Consider the following 16,918-nt stretch of genomic DNA (forward strand, 5'->3'; position numbering starts at 1 on the left):
TCCAGGTGAGAACTATTGTTCTAGAAGAAGTTGGTATGATAACTCATAGTTAAATTTCCTTTTGGATATGTCGTTAATATGCACAACACATATTGAAAGTTTTGTATTCCCTTTTTTCTTTCTTTTATTTGTCTGAAGAGTCATTTAGCATTGGAAAAATGCATTGAGGGTGATCTATATTACAGCAATTTCTCTTAGCTCTACAGATATAAACCTTGGGGGAGGCGCTCTTGAGAGGGCAACCTTTAGACTAAATAGAAATGCATACAAATGTAGCTTATTCTTGTATATTTTTTATGTGAATATGTTCATATATAAATTTATTGTTGTATTATATCTGAGAACAGAGATTCAAATGCATAGTGGATAAATGGTGTTTGTTTTTCAGCAAAGGAAAAAAGGAGAGAGAAAAAGTGTAGTAAAATTCAAAATGTCAGCATTTTGAAATAGTTTTATTTGCAGAGAAATCAGATTTCCTCAAAAGGGAGTATTTTAAAAGATATACCCAAACAGAATTTTCCTGTTTTAAGACAATAAACTTTATAGTCAACACATTTAATTTGCTAATAAAAACTATTCATTCTTAAGACATTCCTAAAAGGCATACTATAAAAAAGTGCTCAGTTATTTCTCCAACGTCTTCATTTCAAAAGATAAGCAAGCTCAAATTTAAACATTCTTTATGACTGTGTTAACTATATCTATTACACTAGGTTTTGCTATAAAATCTCTTCTGATAGAAAGCAGCAAAAATTTAATCTGTGTTCTGCATGCCAGATCTTCACAGTATTTCCCAGCTGTGTTGGCACTTCAAGGCAAGCTCTTTCTCTTTGGAGCAAGCATAATGAGCTATAATTGATGGCAGCAATGATGATGACAAAGCATGAAGAGAGCATTTCTCATGTAAGCTCATTCAAGGAGTTTTATGCAATCACTTCTGTGTCAGAGTCTTTTAAGCTTTAGTAGTGAATGAACAAAATCATAAAAAAATCTCCTTCATTTGGAACTTCATAGTTTTTTTTTTTTTTTTTGCTGGGCCATAAATCTCAAAGTTCTTTTCTGTTTTGGAGGTTTAAAAGTGTATTATTTTCTAGAGCTTAGTTTCCTCTATTCTATCAATGATTTCTTCTTCAAAGTGCTTATGATAGCTTAAATAATCTTGAGAAGAAAATTTATAAAGTAAGTATAAGATTAGGAAATATACTTCCTATGTTCTTTTGGGGGCTGCTACAATTTTGCTGTGAATTTTCAAAGTAGTGTGTGGCGTGTTATATTATTGTGACTGAAAGAGGTACATAGCATTATGTTTAATAATGTACTGATGAATAAATTGTGCACACATATAAAGAAAAATAAATGTGGAGGCCTTTTATAAAAAATATTAAAAATTTGGTTAGGATCTCTGACTTGTTCCAATATGAAATCCTCGAGTTGAAAGAGACCAGTAGAGGAACCCAAGTCCAAATACTATAATTCACTGCAAAAAATCTTTTCCAAAAGCCTGGTGATCCCTCAAACGATAATTGATGAGGAACTTCAAGGAATGGTGAGGAATTTGAAGCTATCTAAGGGCTAGTATCCTCTCCCGGTTAAACATCTTTACAACCCTGTTGTCTAAGTGTTAGTGTCTTCATTTTATAGAATAGAAAACCACAGTCGAGAAAGATAAAGTAACTTGCTCATGAATTCACAGATGGAAAGTAACTGAGTTGGCATTTAAATCCCAGTTCTTCTGAATTTAAAACCAAAGCTCCGTCTGCTTAATCACATTTCTGTAATTCCCTTTTTTTTACCCCAACATTGTTGAAAGAAATTTTCAAACATTAAGAAAATTTGAAAGACTTTATATGTACCGTCTACCTAGATGCTTATGTTTTATACTTACATTATCACATATCCATCTATCTAGCCTTCTATCCATCCATCAATCCATTTTTTAATTGATTCATTTCAAAGTAAGTCACAGACATCATCAGCACACTTCCCTTCAAATACTTGAGCATGCATATTGGTAACCAGAGTTTAATACTTATTTATATTTTAAGATAATATTTATATAGAATGAAATACTCTCAAGCCTCAAGTATGCCAAAAGATGAGTACCCACAAATATATATATCTGTGCAACGCAAACTTTTATCAAGATATAGAACATTACTCTGGAAGATTCCCTCATGTATCTTCCCAGTAAATCCCCTGCCTTCATCAAAATTATTTTGATATTTTCTACCCTAGATTAGTTTTTCTTATTCTAGAACTTTATGTAAATAGAGTCATACAGTACATATTCTTTTGGGTAAAGCTTCTTTCACTCAGCATACTATTTTGAGATTCATCAATGTTATTGCTTACATTATCACTTTCCTTTCCTTGTTGAATAGTATTCCATTATAAAATATGCCACATTTTGTTTATCCATTTTCCTATTAATTGACACCTGAACAGTTTCTAGTTTGTTGGGTGTCAAGAATAAACTGCTGACTTCCAGTGCCTAGTTTGGCATGTTAGGAGCTTGGAAGTCACCACTCTGTCATAACAAGTAAAAAGCTGAACAGATGGGAAAATCATCAACTCTTCTTAGGTCCTTAAGAGAGGGGAGGATACAGGGGCCAACTTCTGCCCCCAAGATTAGAGGGATAGACAGGTGAATTCGGGGAGTCACGACTTATAGAGCAGAGACTCAAAAACAGAAACTGCCACCGGAACCAGCACCTAGGTAGGGAAATCGGAATTGTAATTGAGGGATTGCTGGAAGCTCAGTGTCAACAAGTCTGAGAGTTAAAAACTCCAGGGGGACGCAGCCATAGGAGGACCCCACAAAACTCTGAGATTTACCTTTAGGAGCTTGACCAGATTCCCACAGTAAATAATGGAGAAAAATTTCCTTGTGCTTCTCACAGAGGAAGGGGAAAAGGAACCATTTTGAAATATGCCGGAGCACTCTGTTCTTCTCAACAAGGCCTGCTCTCAGGGTAAAGTAATTAACCTGAGCCTAACCTGCTGGAGTATTTTCAGAGCCTAACAGACCTGGGGGAAGGGAAATGCCCAACTCCAGCCCACTCTAGCCAACCTGTCCCACCTAAGGAAGGAGGGAAAACAAACTAAGAAATACTTGTGAAGTCTAGTGGCCAGGGGCATAGGCTCATGGAAAGAGGGAGATCTATTCATAGGATTACAGACTGCTTCCGCTTCCCCCCTTACCCCTCATTACTGAAGGCCTATTTATAGCAGTTCCTTTTATCTGGTACATCATGTCCAGCTATCAAGAAAAAATTACAAGCCGTACCAAAAGGCAAAAAACGCAATTTGAAGACAAAGCAAGCATCAGAACAACATCGCAGGGATGTTCGAGTTATCAGATTGGAAATTTAAAATAACTATGATTAATATGCTAAGGACTCTAATGGATAAAGTAGACAGCATACAAGAACAGATGGGCAATGGTAAGCAGAAAGATGGAAATTCTAAGAAAGAACCAAAAATAAATGCTATACTTTTTGATATAAAGATAGTTCCTCATAGTTGACAGAAGTCATGGATGTCAAATAAATAACATAGGCAATAAGCCTGATGAAACTATGCTGTTTGAGAAACAATTTACTATAGAGAAGATAAACAGAGTTATCTAAAGTTATCAGCATCCATTTTCTAACTTTGAAATCACATTAATTGTTTTTTCTTACGTGTGTAATATCAACATCCAGCACTCATTTTCAAAATCATATCCTAAAACTTTGATCTCTTTGGCTTTAATCATCATTCTGGACAGGAAAAGTATAGCTATGTCAAGACCCAAATTTGGGGGGAAAAAATCATTTCAAAGTAGCCACTAGTTTTCTGTGAACTCTGAAGCTTGCCATATCTGGACAAAATTACTTTATATTTTTCATTAAGATAATATACTAGATTCTCCCAATTATGGTCAGTTGCCTTAATATTTATCCTGCTTTTGTGTACTACTACCGTAAAAACTCATTATTTTGGGGTGTGGCTGGAAAAATTCATTTTTCAGAATGAAGTCAAACATGTAAACTAAGGAATCATATAAGAAAGAACATTTTCAGGAGCCGGCCGGGTGGCGCAAGCAGTTAAGTGTGCACGCTCTGCTGCGGCAGCCCGGGGTTTGCCGGTTCGGATCCTGGGCACACACCAACGTGCTGCTTGGCAGGCCATGCTGTGGCGGCATCCCATATAAAGTGGAGGAGAGTGGACACGGGTGTTAGCCCAGGGCCATTCTTCCTCAGCAAAAAGAGGAGGATTGGCAGATGTTAGCTCAGGACCGATCTTCCTCACACACACACAGAAAAGAACATTTTCAGTTTCAAACACACGCAGTAACTTTTAATTGCTCACATGACTCTAGGTGGAAATTGCAATGGATTTGCTTTAATAAACAGATGGATGAACTACATTTATAAATAGTTGCATCCATTTTAGTTTAAGCATTTTCTTCTAAAAGTCCATAAAATTTATTTTACTTAAAAAGGCTGAGCTAGATTTAGAATTTTAGTACTAAAAATGACTTTGGAGATCATTTGTCAGTTGGGGAAATCAATTTGTTTAGCAAACCCATTCTTTATAGAGAGCACAATGCTACATTTCAGTCCAGCTCCATTTGAATGATAAAATATCCAAGATCATGCTACGTTACTCAAGATTCAAATATAGCAAATGTCTGATTTTGCCAAGGACTTATGTATATATGTTCATATTTAATTCCTGACATGGAAAATTCACTATATCAACAAAGAAGAATTTAACTTACAGTTAAAGACAATTTCAGAATAGCAAAGTATTATTGTTATTATTATTATTATTATTTTGCTGAGGAAGATTCACCCTGAGCTAACATCTGTGCCAATCTTCCTCTGTTTTGTATGTGGGTCGACACTACAGCATGGCAGCCAGCAAGTGGTGTAGGCCCAGGCCCGGGAACTGAACCCCCACCACTGAAGCAGAGTGTGCCAAACTTAACCACTAGGCCATGGGGCCGGCCCTGCAAACTACTGTTTTTAACTGAAATAAAAATGTAGGGCTCCTCTTGTGACTCTTAAGTATCCTTATTTACAGTGAATAAAGGCATTTTTATGTAATTTAAAAAAATTTACATTTTTTTATATCAGTAAAAAGTCTTAGAAGTCTTGGAAACTTTTGAGTTTTTAATATTTTTCCTTGAAAATATTTCAATCATAAGATGCTCAATGTATGCTTAGGGACTATAAAGGTTAATTTTGGTTTTAGTACTTCTGTACAATTTTTAGTATAATTATTATTCAGTTAACCAAAATTTACTTGAGAACTCCAAATTTAAGCAATTTTAAGCTTACTTTTTAAGTTAAGTTACAGATTTACTCTAAAGAACAATATCTCTTCATTTATGCATTCTCATGCCCACCATCTACTTGTGCTGCAGAACTTTTGCAGTGAGGAAAATGTTCTATATCTGTGTTTTCCAATATGGCAGCCACTAGTCACATGTGGCTATTGAGTGCTTGATATGTGGCTAGTGTGAACGGGGAACTGGATTTTTAAATTATGTTTCATTTTAATTAATTTAAATTTAAATAGTTGCATATTGTTTGTCGCTACTATATTAGCACTAATTCCAGAATTTTATGTTCCTAGCTGGAAATTCTCCTTTTTCTATGCCATGAAGTTCAGCTGAAATATAGCTGTTGTCTAATTCTTGACTTTTCCAAGACATTTTCAAGTTCAACAGCAACTATTTTAATGTTCCAGTATCCCTTCATCAAGACACTACCATTTGTTAAATGAACATATAGGTTAGAAACTGAATGGTCAACACAAAACAATTTACTAACCATTGTTAGGTGTCCATCAATACTTAGATACCTAAATGTTCCAATATTCATTTGACAAAAATCATTGTTTATAAACGAGGACTGACCATTACTCTGTTCATTAATTTGATGTGCTGTTTCTTCCTCTCATACAAGAAAGAATAAATAAATAAAAGCTTTATTTATTCTAAAAAAAAAAAAGCCCTCTCACCTACGTTTTGAGAAGAACCAGGATTCAGTCCGGGACAGGGTCCAGAAGTGCCCTGGGTCATCTGGTGACAGAAGAAATATACAATAAAAAATCAAATATCAAGTATTTACTGAGCTCTTTCAGTGTGCCCAGCACTGAATTAGGTAATGTGGTAGAAACAAAAGGAATTTTAAGATATCATTTATTCGCTGAATGAGTTTGCAATTTAGTGGAAATAAATAAATAAAAATGATTGAATTTGGAATATGCACATGAGAAATAACAATAAATCCTAGTTGAAACAGGCTGAGTAAGAGAAGTTAGTAAAAGATACGCAGCTGTAAGTCTGCAGGTAGAGGCCAAAGACTTTAGGAAATAAAAGGATGATTCATGAGGATAACATCCTAAATTAGTCGAACAGTCATATTGCTTCTGATCTGAATATTATGTGATTATTATATGATTATGATAATGATTATGAGCATTTGTTTTTCAATTGGAATGACTTCTGGTAATTAATTTAAGCATAATTGCAATTGTCAGCATAAATTATTTAGCTGATATAGAGGGCAATGCATCTTTCCTTGGGGTTTATTATCATGTGGAGGAAACTCGGAAGTGTGACTGATTGGATGCTTGTGAGTAGAGTCAAAGTTGATTTTCTTTCAGGTTTTAGTATCTTACTCTTTGAAAAATAGTTTTTACATACAGTAGTATTCACGGTTTATGGCATAGAGCCTTATGAATTTTAACACATGCATAGATTTTTATAATTACCATCTCACCTGGTTAAAGCACAATTACAACATGCCAGATAACTCCCTATTGTTGACTCTTTTAATCAGACCCTGTCTCCTACCTTTAACCTCTGGCAACCACTGACTTGTTCTCGTTCCAATATTTTTTTCCAGAATGTCATATTAATGGGATCATATGGTACGTAACCCCTTGAGACTTACTTTTTTCAGTCAGCAAAATGCCTTCGAGGTTCGAGTTGTAGTGTATAGCAGTAGTTCATTCATTTTTACTGATGAATAGAACTGCTTTGTATGGATGTACCACAGTTTGTTTATTCATTCGCTCATTGAAGTATGTTTGGTTTCTTTCCAATTTTGGGCAATTGTAAATAGTACAGGTATAAACATTTGTGTTCATGTTGAAATTAAAACATTTGCTCTGAAAAGAACAGTTAAGAGAATGAAAGGACAAGCCATAGACTAGGAGAAAATATTTGAAAATCACATTACATCTAGAATATGGAAAGTTGATTCTTGAATTATATTGCAAAGGGTTTTCCCTGAAACAAGGAAGACAATTTCAGAGAAATTGAATGGTAATGTTGTTAAGCCAGCCAGGATTACATTTTGTTCTAAAATGAAACAATCATAGGAGCATTATAGTCTGGCTATAACAGTGATGTAAAATAATATGGAAACTGGAATGATGCCTAAATGTGGGGAGGCTAGATTTTGGATGATGTATATCTACGAATAAATGAAAAAGGAGTAAGATATTTAATGCAAAATTTTAACAGGGGAAGAAAGAGGTCATTGCATTTATAGGGCTGCTGCACATATTTAAAATATGAGAACATCTGAGCATGAGCCCTGGCATTTGGAGAGCTTTAGACGTGAGAAGCCAGGTCACAGAAGTGATCAACCAAAATGCCATTATTCACAAAATATGTGGGAAGGAGGGACACGTGATTTCCTGGTTGTCTTAGGGCTGAATGTATTAATGGAGACTAGAGAATGGAATGGAAATTTGAGCAGAATTAAATCATAAATCACCAGGAGCTTATAAGGGCAGGTGATGTTAAAGGCTTTGGGAAACAAGCATAAAAAGGATCTGTAGAGAAGACAGTGAATGAGAAGGCATTTATGAAGAAGGTGGAAAGAAAGGACAATTGGCGGAAAAAAATGCACAAGTGACAGCTTGTGGCTGTGGGTGTTCTGGCGATGGCAGTCCCATTTCTGAGTGCTCTCCTAAGGACAAAGATATATACCTCAAGGATCGCACCAGCTGTGCATATAGAAATAAAGAAATTTACATTGCTTTCAGAAGGAACTGTCTTGGAGAAATTTAATGCTGGTTATTACATTTCTTTTCCAGATGTTTTCTGAAATTAAACTATATTCAGTCTCTGCTTTTTTTACTCTGATATACTCCTGGAAACTACAACGTGAAGCAGAGACTTCTAAAGAGAACAGCATTTCCCCCTAAGAATCTGTGTTATAATGAGTGTTATCAAATAACTTGTTTAAGACAAACAGTATATTGGAAAAAAGTAATAAGATGTGATAGACAATGAAATTTAACAAACATCTATTATATGGTGTTGTGGGGCTTTGCAAACTCCAGTTATCATTTAAAATAGTAAAATATGTCCCACTAGATGTTAGGATAGAAAGAAGCAATGGTCTGTAATCTTCTTTACTATAGGTTACAGATCACTTAATTTTTTTTTATATGAGTAGCAAATTAATTTTTATTTAAAATTTTATTTATCTATATCTATCAACACATATCTCTATCATTATATATATACATATACATATATTTTAAAGCAAAACAGAAGAAAAATACCTTGAATTAAGAGCTCTTAGGGGAAAAAGGACTGGTGGAAAAAGCATTAGCAGTTTGAAAGAGCATCAGGTAGACCTCTGTTTGAATCCAAGCTTCAACCTCTTGGACAAGTTACATACTCTTATAGAGACTCCATCTTCTCATCTGTGCAAAAAGGGTGAAAATACCTACTTTCTGACTTGCTCTGAGACATTAAATGAAATAAGAGTGTAAAAAGCCTAACAGAGTGTCTCACACAGAGCAGTTTCTTGAAAATTGCAGATGGTGCCCCCTCTCCCTGAACTGTGCAGCACCATACTTGCTATAAACGACTGAAGCATTCCTTCTTGACCTTAGAAACTAAATGTTCTAACTTTATATTTCCATTCACTGAACCACCTTATGCATCATCTGAACCCATAGTTTTAAATTTAAATTGAGGTCTTTGGCAGATGTGCTTCTTCAAATTGTCCTTCCTCCACAAATTATGGGACAATCTCTTTCAGAGGGAGTGCCCACTAAAGGCCTCCCACCCCATTGAAAATTACTTATCTGAAGACACAGAAGATCCGGATCTCAGAGAAGGGCATTAGTGTCCCGTGAAACTGCTGTGGCCACTCATACCTCTGACACTTTAGTCTCCTTGTTGAATTCACCTAGAGAGCCTCCCATCCTTCCATCTCTCCGTGTATTATTTCATTTCAGATCCTTGATCAAGGACCCTTTCTCCATGAAGCATCTCACTACCGTTGGAGGCATGTCTTGGAATTGCTACCATACAGTCAGTACAACACAATCCAGCAGATATACACATGTACATGGTTCGTTTGTGCAGCTGGATCCAACTGAAGTTTGCATAGACTTTAAAATTACCTATGTGGCTCCTCTCAAGCGAAACTGAACCAGTTCTCAAAATAAATAAAGTAACAGGGATTTATTTAATCATCATATAGTCAGGTAGCCGGATAAGGTTAAAGAAGTTATTTATTAGACAAAGTCCTTGAGACAATGCCTGAGCAGTTTCAGCTGCCAAGATTGAAGGCGGCTAGAGCACCCCAGGCCTATCTGGCTAACTTGCATTGTCTCGCCAACCTCTTTGGTCTCTAATTAGACTTCATTTCACTAATATGTTGCCATCCTGAAATGTATCCACAGTACAACTGCATTTCACTCTTTCTACTGCTGTCACCTGGTCCGACTGCCACCATCAATCTCCTGGATTGTTATAATATCCTCCCAACCAGTCCTCCTGCTTTCACTCTGGTTTTGCCTTCAGTTGATTCTCAACAGAACATCCAGAGAGATCTTTGCCAAGATAAGGGAAATCTCACTCCTCTGCTCTTGGAACTCCTATGACTTCCTACTCCACTCTGAATAAAAGCCAAAGTCTTTTATAATGACCTATAAAGCCTAGAAATTTTAAAATAAAAAAACTTTTTTTTTGCCCTTTGCTCTATGTCATCCCTTCTCGGAGGCACTGGCTAACCAAATAAGAGAATGGCCTAGGTATATAATGCAATTCAAGAAGGAAAAAAAAAGTTTCAAAAATATAATTCTACCTTACAGTTACACATGGAGTGCTCGGTATTGCATCTGCCACTGTGTCATGCTGAATACTAACTTCTTCTCCTTTTCACACTAGTACCATTTGCTGAAAGTTAATATTGTGCCAACTTACATAAAATGGAGTGAGAAAATTTCCTACTTTATAGATCTATTTATCTGTCTCCCATCCTTTTGTCATGTATTTTACCTCTACATTCACTATAAAATTCACAAGATAATTTATAACTTTTGCTTAAACCAGTTATGTATTTTGAGGAAATGCGGATCAAATATTACTTTATGTTTACTCAAATATTTACCCTTTTTGATACTCTTCAGTCTTCCTGAATATCCAGTTTTCCATCTGGAATTATTTCTCTTCAGCCTGAAGAATTTTCTTTAGCATATCTTATAATAAAGGTCTGCTGTTGGCAAATTCTCCTAGGCCTCTTTTATCTGAAAAATGTCTTTATTTTGCCTTCATTCTTAAAGAATATTTTTGCTGGATGTAGAATTCTGGGTTGACAATATTTTTCTTTCAGCACATTAAAGATTTTGTTCTTCTATATTCTGGTCTCCATAGTTTCTAATAAGAAGTGAGTAAAAATTCTAATCATTGTTCCCTTGTATGTAATGTGTTGTTTATCTCTGGAAGCTTTCAATATTTTCACTTTATCTTCGGTTTAGCAGTTTGACTGTGATGTGGCTAGTCATAGTTTTCTTCATATTTATAATGTTAAATTTCTTGAATCTATAAATGTATGTCTTTCCCTAAATTTGGGGAATTTTATCCATCATCTTTTCCTATATTTTACTGTCCCATTCTCTGTCTTCTTTTCCTGGGACTCACATTACATATATGCTAGACTTTGGTCTTCTGCCACAGGCACATGAAACTTTATTAATTTTGTTTTTCCAGTTTTTATTCTTTGCTATTCAGACTGGATAATCTTTACTGATCTATCATTAGGTTCACTGTCATTTCTATTCTGCTCTTGATACCATTCAAATAATTGCTTATTTCATACATTTTATTTTACCAGTTCTAAAATATCCATTTGGTTCTCTTTTTTACATTTTCTATTTTTCTGCTGAGATTGTCTACATTTTCTTTTATCATGAGTACATTAAACAAGTATGACATTAAGCATACTTATAATAGCTGAGTGAAAGTCCGGGTCTCTTAATTCCAACATCTTAGTCATTTCTGGGTGCTCTCTCTTGGTCAGGGCTGAAACTAGGGTAAGGCAAGCAAGGGGCCCAGAGCACAAAATTTAAGGAGTCTCTTACCCTTAGGTGCTGACTCTGCACTTGCAAGACCCTAAGAATGAGTGCTTCCTTAAATTTTCTGTTCTAGATGCTTTGCTTGCCTAAGCCTAGTCCAGGGCCTTGCTATTAGGAGTCTTATTTTCGTTTTTTTGGAAGTTAAGTAATTTTGGCAAATATTTTGGGTATTTTGAATGTTATGTCATGGAGACTCTGGGTTCTGTTATTTTCCTCCAAAGTGTGTTTCTTTTTTTTTCTTTTTTATTGTGGTAACATTGGTTTATAACATGATATAAATTTCAGTTGTACATCATTATATTTCAGTTTCTGTGTAGATTACGTCATGTTCACCACCTAAAGACTAATTATAATCCATCACCATACACAAGTGTCTAATCACTCCTTGCCCTCCTCCCTTCCCCCTTCCCCTCTGGTGACCACCAATCCAATCTCTGTCTCTATGTGTCTTTTTTTTTTAGGTAGGCAATTAATTTGGATTGACTCACACTGTACACTTGGCCTTTTGGGCATCAGCTCAAATCTCATATCAGTTCTTTTAACTTTAGCTAGGCTTCTCTGAGTTTGTCCTGCTCATATATGGCTCAGGATTCAGCAAGAGATTTTGGCAGAGTATTTACACAAACTTTGGTTTCATTCTCTGGCTTTCTCCTTTCTTGGATATTCACTCATTTTGTAGCAGTTTTGTTTGTCCCAAACTCTGCCTTTCAATTCTTTGGGCCACAAAGAATATGTTTTTGGCGAGGTGCCAATTGTTGACTGTCCTCAGGCTTAAAGTCATAAAAATGGAAAACTCACCCTGTGAAGTTCCCTTCTTCCATGTGTTGACTCTCCTCCAAAATCTGTAAATGTTCACTCTCCAGTGCCTTCAAATATTTTTTTCCCCAGTGTTTATAGTTATCTGCAGGAAGATTGATCCAACAGGAACTTAATTAGTAATACTGGAAGCAGAAATTCTACACCTGTTTCCTGAAAGGGACATTTTCTATAAATGGATGGAGGAAACTAGTAGGAGATAAAAAATTAGGATCTGTTCTTTTCCTCATTGCTTTAAAGTTCAGAAAACTTTCCTCATTGCTTTAGAGTTCACAAAAGCACTGAGGTATGCTGTAACTTGGCAAGGAGAGAAAGGATAAGTAGGACAGAGATGTAACTGGGGTTAGGGAAAGTCTTTAATCCTATAGTACAGTATAGCACAGATTGGATATAAATCATTGTATCCAAGCATGAGTTGCAATCTGCATTCAGGCTTGGCTGATGTCAGTGTCGCAGTGGAGCTGGTCCAAGGCTGTGTGGTGGTAAGACGCATCTTAGGAAAAAAGTAGTGGTTATAGTCAGCTACATGATGATGTTTTGAACTTGGAAGGTATCTAAGTTATAATTGGATTCCAGCTAGCAGAGATTGGGATGTAAGCCTGCGGAGCTGATAAGAGTGAGATAAGACACCAGTCAAATGGACTGGGGTTTAGGTAGGCCAGCAGGGTTTTTGTTTGTTTATTTTGCTTTGCTTTACAGGGGAAACTGGAAGGCAACCAAACTTGTGAAGACAAAACTATCACAAGGAAGGAGGAAACAAAACCTATTGACGTTGAAGAGGATACTGGGATACTTACCATATGTTGGGTAATTTACACATAGTGTCTTATTTTAACCTTTTGATTAAAGTTGTTCAGAGGTTTCCCCAAGGTACACCAGGCTTGGGGTTGAAAAATGTTTTAAGCCTAAGCAAAGGAATACTGCTGGATCTAGTAAGGCAGAGTCATTTTAGGCCTTGGACAGACCTGAACCTATAGATTGTTTTGGCCTTAAATGTCCACAGCTGGGTGGAATCAGGATGTCAGATTGGGCATTTCCTAAGTTCAGTGTATCTCAACTGTGTCACAGATTCACTGTGTGAAGCATATATCTGGGCCTGCCTCTTCATCACCCCGTGGACTTGGTGAAGTCAAAGGAAACTAGTACAAACACGAAGCTCATGCTGCCTGCTGTGCCATAAGTAATAAACTGTCTGAATCCGTTTGGACTAGCTGTCTCCCTAATGGCCCAATCTATGGAGGTGTGGCAAGTGGTCTGGCAGCAGCCCCTGTCTGCAGCTCAGGCACCGCCCGGACGCGTGCCAGGCCAGAGGAAAGAGTGCAAAATATCACTAACTGATATTCTGTCTGTTAGTTCAATGAAAGAGTTCTTTTCCAGATCTTGGAAAATTGAAAAGTGTAAATGTTCCAGGAAGTGCTCCTTAGGAAAACAGAGAGGGAGTATTAGTTGTCTCCAGTTACCTATATTTGGACGACATGGTTAATCCATCTAGACATAAGTTTGGCCAACTTATAATTCAATGTTTTCCTGTTCTTGGTCATCTTTCCCCACCTCCCGGGCCCACCACATTACCAAACAAAATTGGTTTCTGGTATTTAAAAGAAATCCTTAAAGTAGATATAGATTTTCCAGAGCTGAGCTTCACATATTCAGGAAAGAAAACATCTTGCCTTACATATGACAAATTTTCTAATTGCGTATGCTTGTGATTTGCTATGTTATGCCTCATTTTATTAGCTGAAGTAATATAAGGAATGAGACTGCTATATCTGACACATCTCTGAAGGAGACTACCTGGGAAATTGAAAAAAATTCTAGAGTCTAAATAACTTGTTTTATGCTGAGGGATGTTAAATGGGTTGGATTTGTCTTTGAAGTATTAGAAAAGATATGGAGCACAACTTACCGACTTTTTTAACAGGGCTTTAATAGGGACAGAAAATAGTTCCAAATTAATGCCCTTGACAAAGATTTTAACAGGGATGAAATAGAATATGTTACTATGTGGACAGAAATAATAAAATTAGTATTCAAACTCAAAGAAAGATTCACAAAAAGTAAATCAGAGTGAGTAATTCAGTTCTCTTGGATACAAGATAACTGTGATTGCATGCTTCCTTGTGGATATTTTGCCAGTTTTCAATAGAAAAATATGTAGTAAGATTTAAAAATCAAGACATAGCACAAGAGGTAAGTATGGAAAACTAATAACTGAATATAATTATATATACACTGGATAAAAAGAAAGTAGACTACTTAGGGATTCATTATAAAATAACATATGTTAGGAAAAATAGAAGGAAGGAAAATCATTACTCATGGTGAGTAGCTGCCAAAGTAATATGAATGCACATTGAGAGTAACTGTCAAAGTCAAGTGTTAACAGCTTGTAGACCCTCTCTGTACTGTTTGATAGGTAAGTGATATAACTCTACCCGTAGGAGTAAGTAAAAGTAGTATCTAATTTATTTAGGGAGGAAAGCAATTATTTTCAAATTTGAAGGAAAACTCTAGTTCGGGTGGGTTAATGATAATTTTGCTTCGTTATGTGTGTTTAATATACTGGGGCACTTAAGGGATAGTCTGGTGGCTGGAAAGACCAGGGCGATGACACAGCAGAGTCTGTATTGGATGCATTCATATCTCACAGCTATCCTGATTCCCCATTACCTTAGGATGTTAGGCTCTGGGTCCCTCTTGTCAATATCAAAAAGTGTTTATATTTGGAAACTTTAGTTGGCCTCTTTTTAATTTGAACTCCAGTAAGCATCCAGCTATGCCTTTTTAGAGACCTGGAAATCTTCAGTAGCTTTATCACTTATTCCTCAGGAGACAAACAGTTTGTATTAATAATGAGAAAATGTCCCCTTCTATTGCCAATGTATTCATTTTATAAACACATGAGTGCCCTAAAAGACTTCTGGGTAAGTCTTCCATTATTTAAACTTTACACATGAAGGTCTTTAGTGCCCTTCTTAGCCCCATTAAACAGGTCACTCTTAAGAGCCATGACATCTCTGAGAGTTGATAGACGTGGACTCACAATTGCCCAATCTAGATTTTTCCATGGAAAAAAGACTTTCTTTCTTTACAATGTTATGGAAATACAAAAATAAATATCTATTTAATAATAACAATTATGTGGCTACATTCCTTATAGATATTGACTATTTTGTGGCAACAGGAGCTTTGTTAATTTAGAGCAAATAAATTAGAGTCACTCAACTTTTTCTCCACCAGTTCTCCTTAGTGGCATAATTACAAGAAACCTTATCTCTTTTATAAAAGATAAAGCAGACATCTCTTGATATCAAGAACATTGTATTTCTATATTTAAAATATATAGCCAATTCATCATCAAAAATTAGATCTGATTCATGCCATCATATATCCAACATTGATAAGGGTTACTAGTTAGGAAATGATGGGGCATAGGGGAGGGAGCAAGAGCTAAGAAAGTATTTTTTCTAAGCCAATTTCAGTTCCCTGTGACCTACAGATGTGACTCTGCACTTAAGTTTTTATTACTATGGATTTTGAGTTTTTATTTCTGACTGATGGAATGGAAAATATGCAGCTTTGAAAATTAATCTTCTTGGCTTTTTAAAAAAAAGTCTGGGAGGTAATAACACTTGTATGATTTTTTTCTAATAATGTTTTCAATATGTAAAGTGCAGTTAGTAGCACACAATTTACTCAGTAGAGATTTTACCACCTTCTGTTACCATATTGGCTTTTACTTCCCTGGATAATAAGTTTTGTTTGATGAACATCTATGATATAATTGGAGCTCTGAAGACTTAAAAAGTCAATAGCCTTAGTTGGAAAAAGTATATCTCTAGCTAGAAAATTCATACATTTTGGATACCTACTTGTTTTTACATAATTCCTCTAATTTTATCATCACAATAGCTCTGAAGTAGGTATTATTTTCATACCTAACAGTGAACAAAACCTAGACTTAGAGAGATGAAGTGACTTTACCAAGCTAAGTGACAGAGCCTGGATTCAAGGTCACATATTCTGATTTTAAGTCCAATGTTCCTTCCATGATTCCATAATATTCCACGAGAAATTGGAGGTTTGTGGTTGTTGCAAGCTGTACATCTTTAGAGGAAAGGTAATTAAATCCTCCAGGGAGAAGAAACTTCCCTTAATTGTTTTTGAGAGAATAAAACCATAAGGGAAAATTTTCTTCCAGAACTTAATGAATATTTTATAGGAGAAAACTTTTCCAGGCTGTGGAGTTTGAATCAAGGCCAAATAGGGACAAATGAAGCTCCTGAGAGCAAGAGGCAAGAGCATGTGGTAAAATATGACAAGGTAAATTCCAGACTTTCCGATGACCATGGAGAGTGTCACTGTTTGGGAAAGTGAGAGGTTGAGTCATTGTAGCTGAACGTGCTATAAAATAAGCATCTTTTGCTAAGCCATGATGGTCACCCTGACATAACTTACTAGGGTGCCCCCAATCTTGAGAGATAATCCGTAGGCGGAAATGACAGATTTTCACCTGATGTTCCCCAAAGCTGCACCAGAACCAGGTACCAAAATCTCAGTGAATTCGAGGGGAATGTGTTTCTCTGTCAAATGAACTTTGTGACATCATGCCAGAGTATACCAGAGCAATTAAAAGAAATATCATTGTAGATGCACCTACATGTTTCTGAGCTTATGAAAAATATATTTTTTAGGACCAGTGGATGGTGTGTAAATT

Source organism: Diceros bicornis, chromosome 3, assembly GCF_020826845.1.
Source record: "Diceros bicornis minor isolate mBicDic1 chromosome 3, mDicBic1.mat.cur, whole genome shotgun sequence".
Lineage (NCBI taxonomy): Eukaryota > Metazoa > Chordata > Mammalia > Perissodactyla > Rhinocerotidae > Diceros > Diceros bicornis.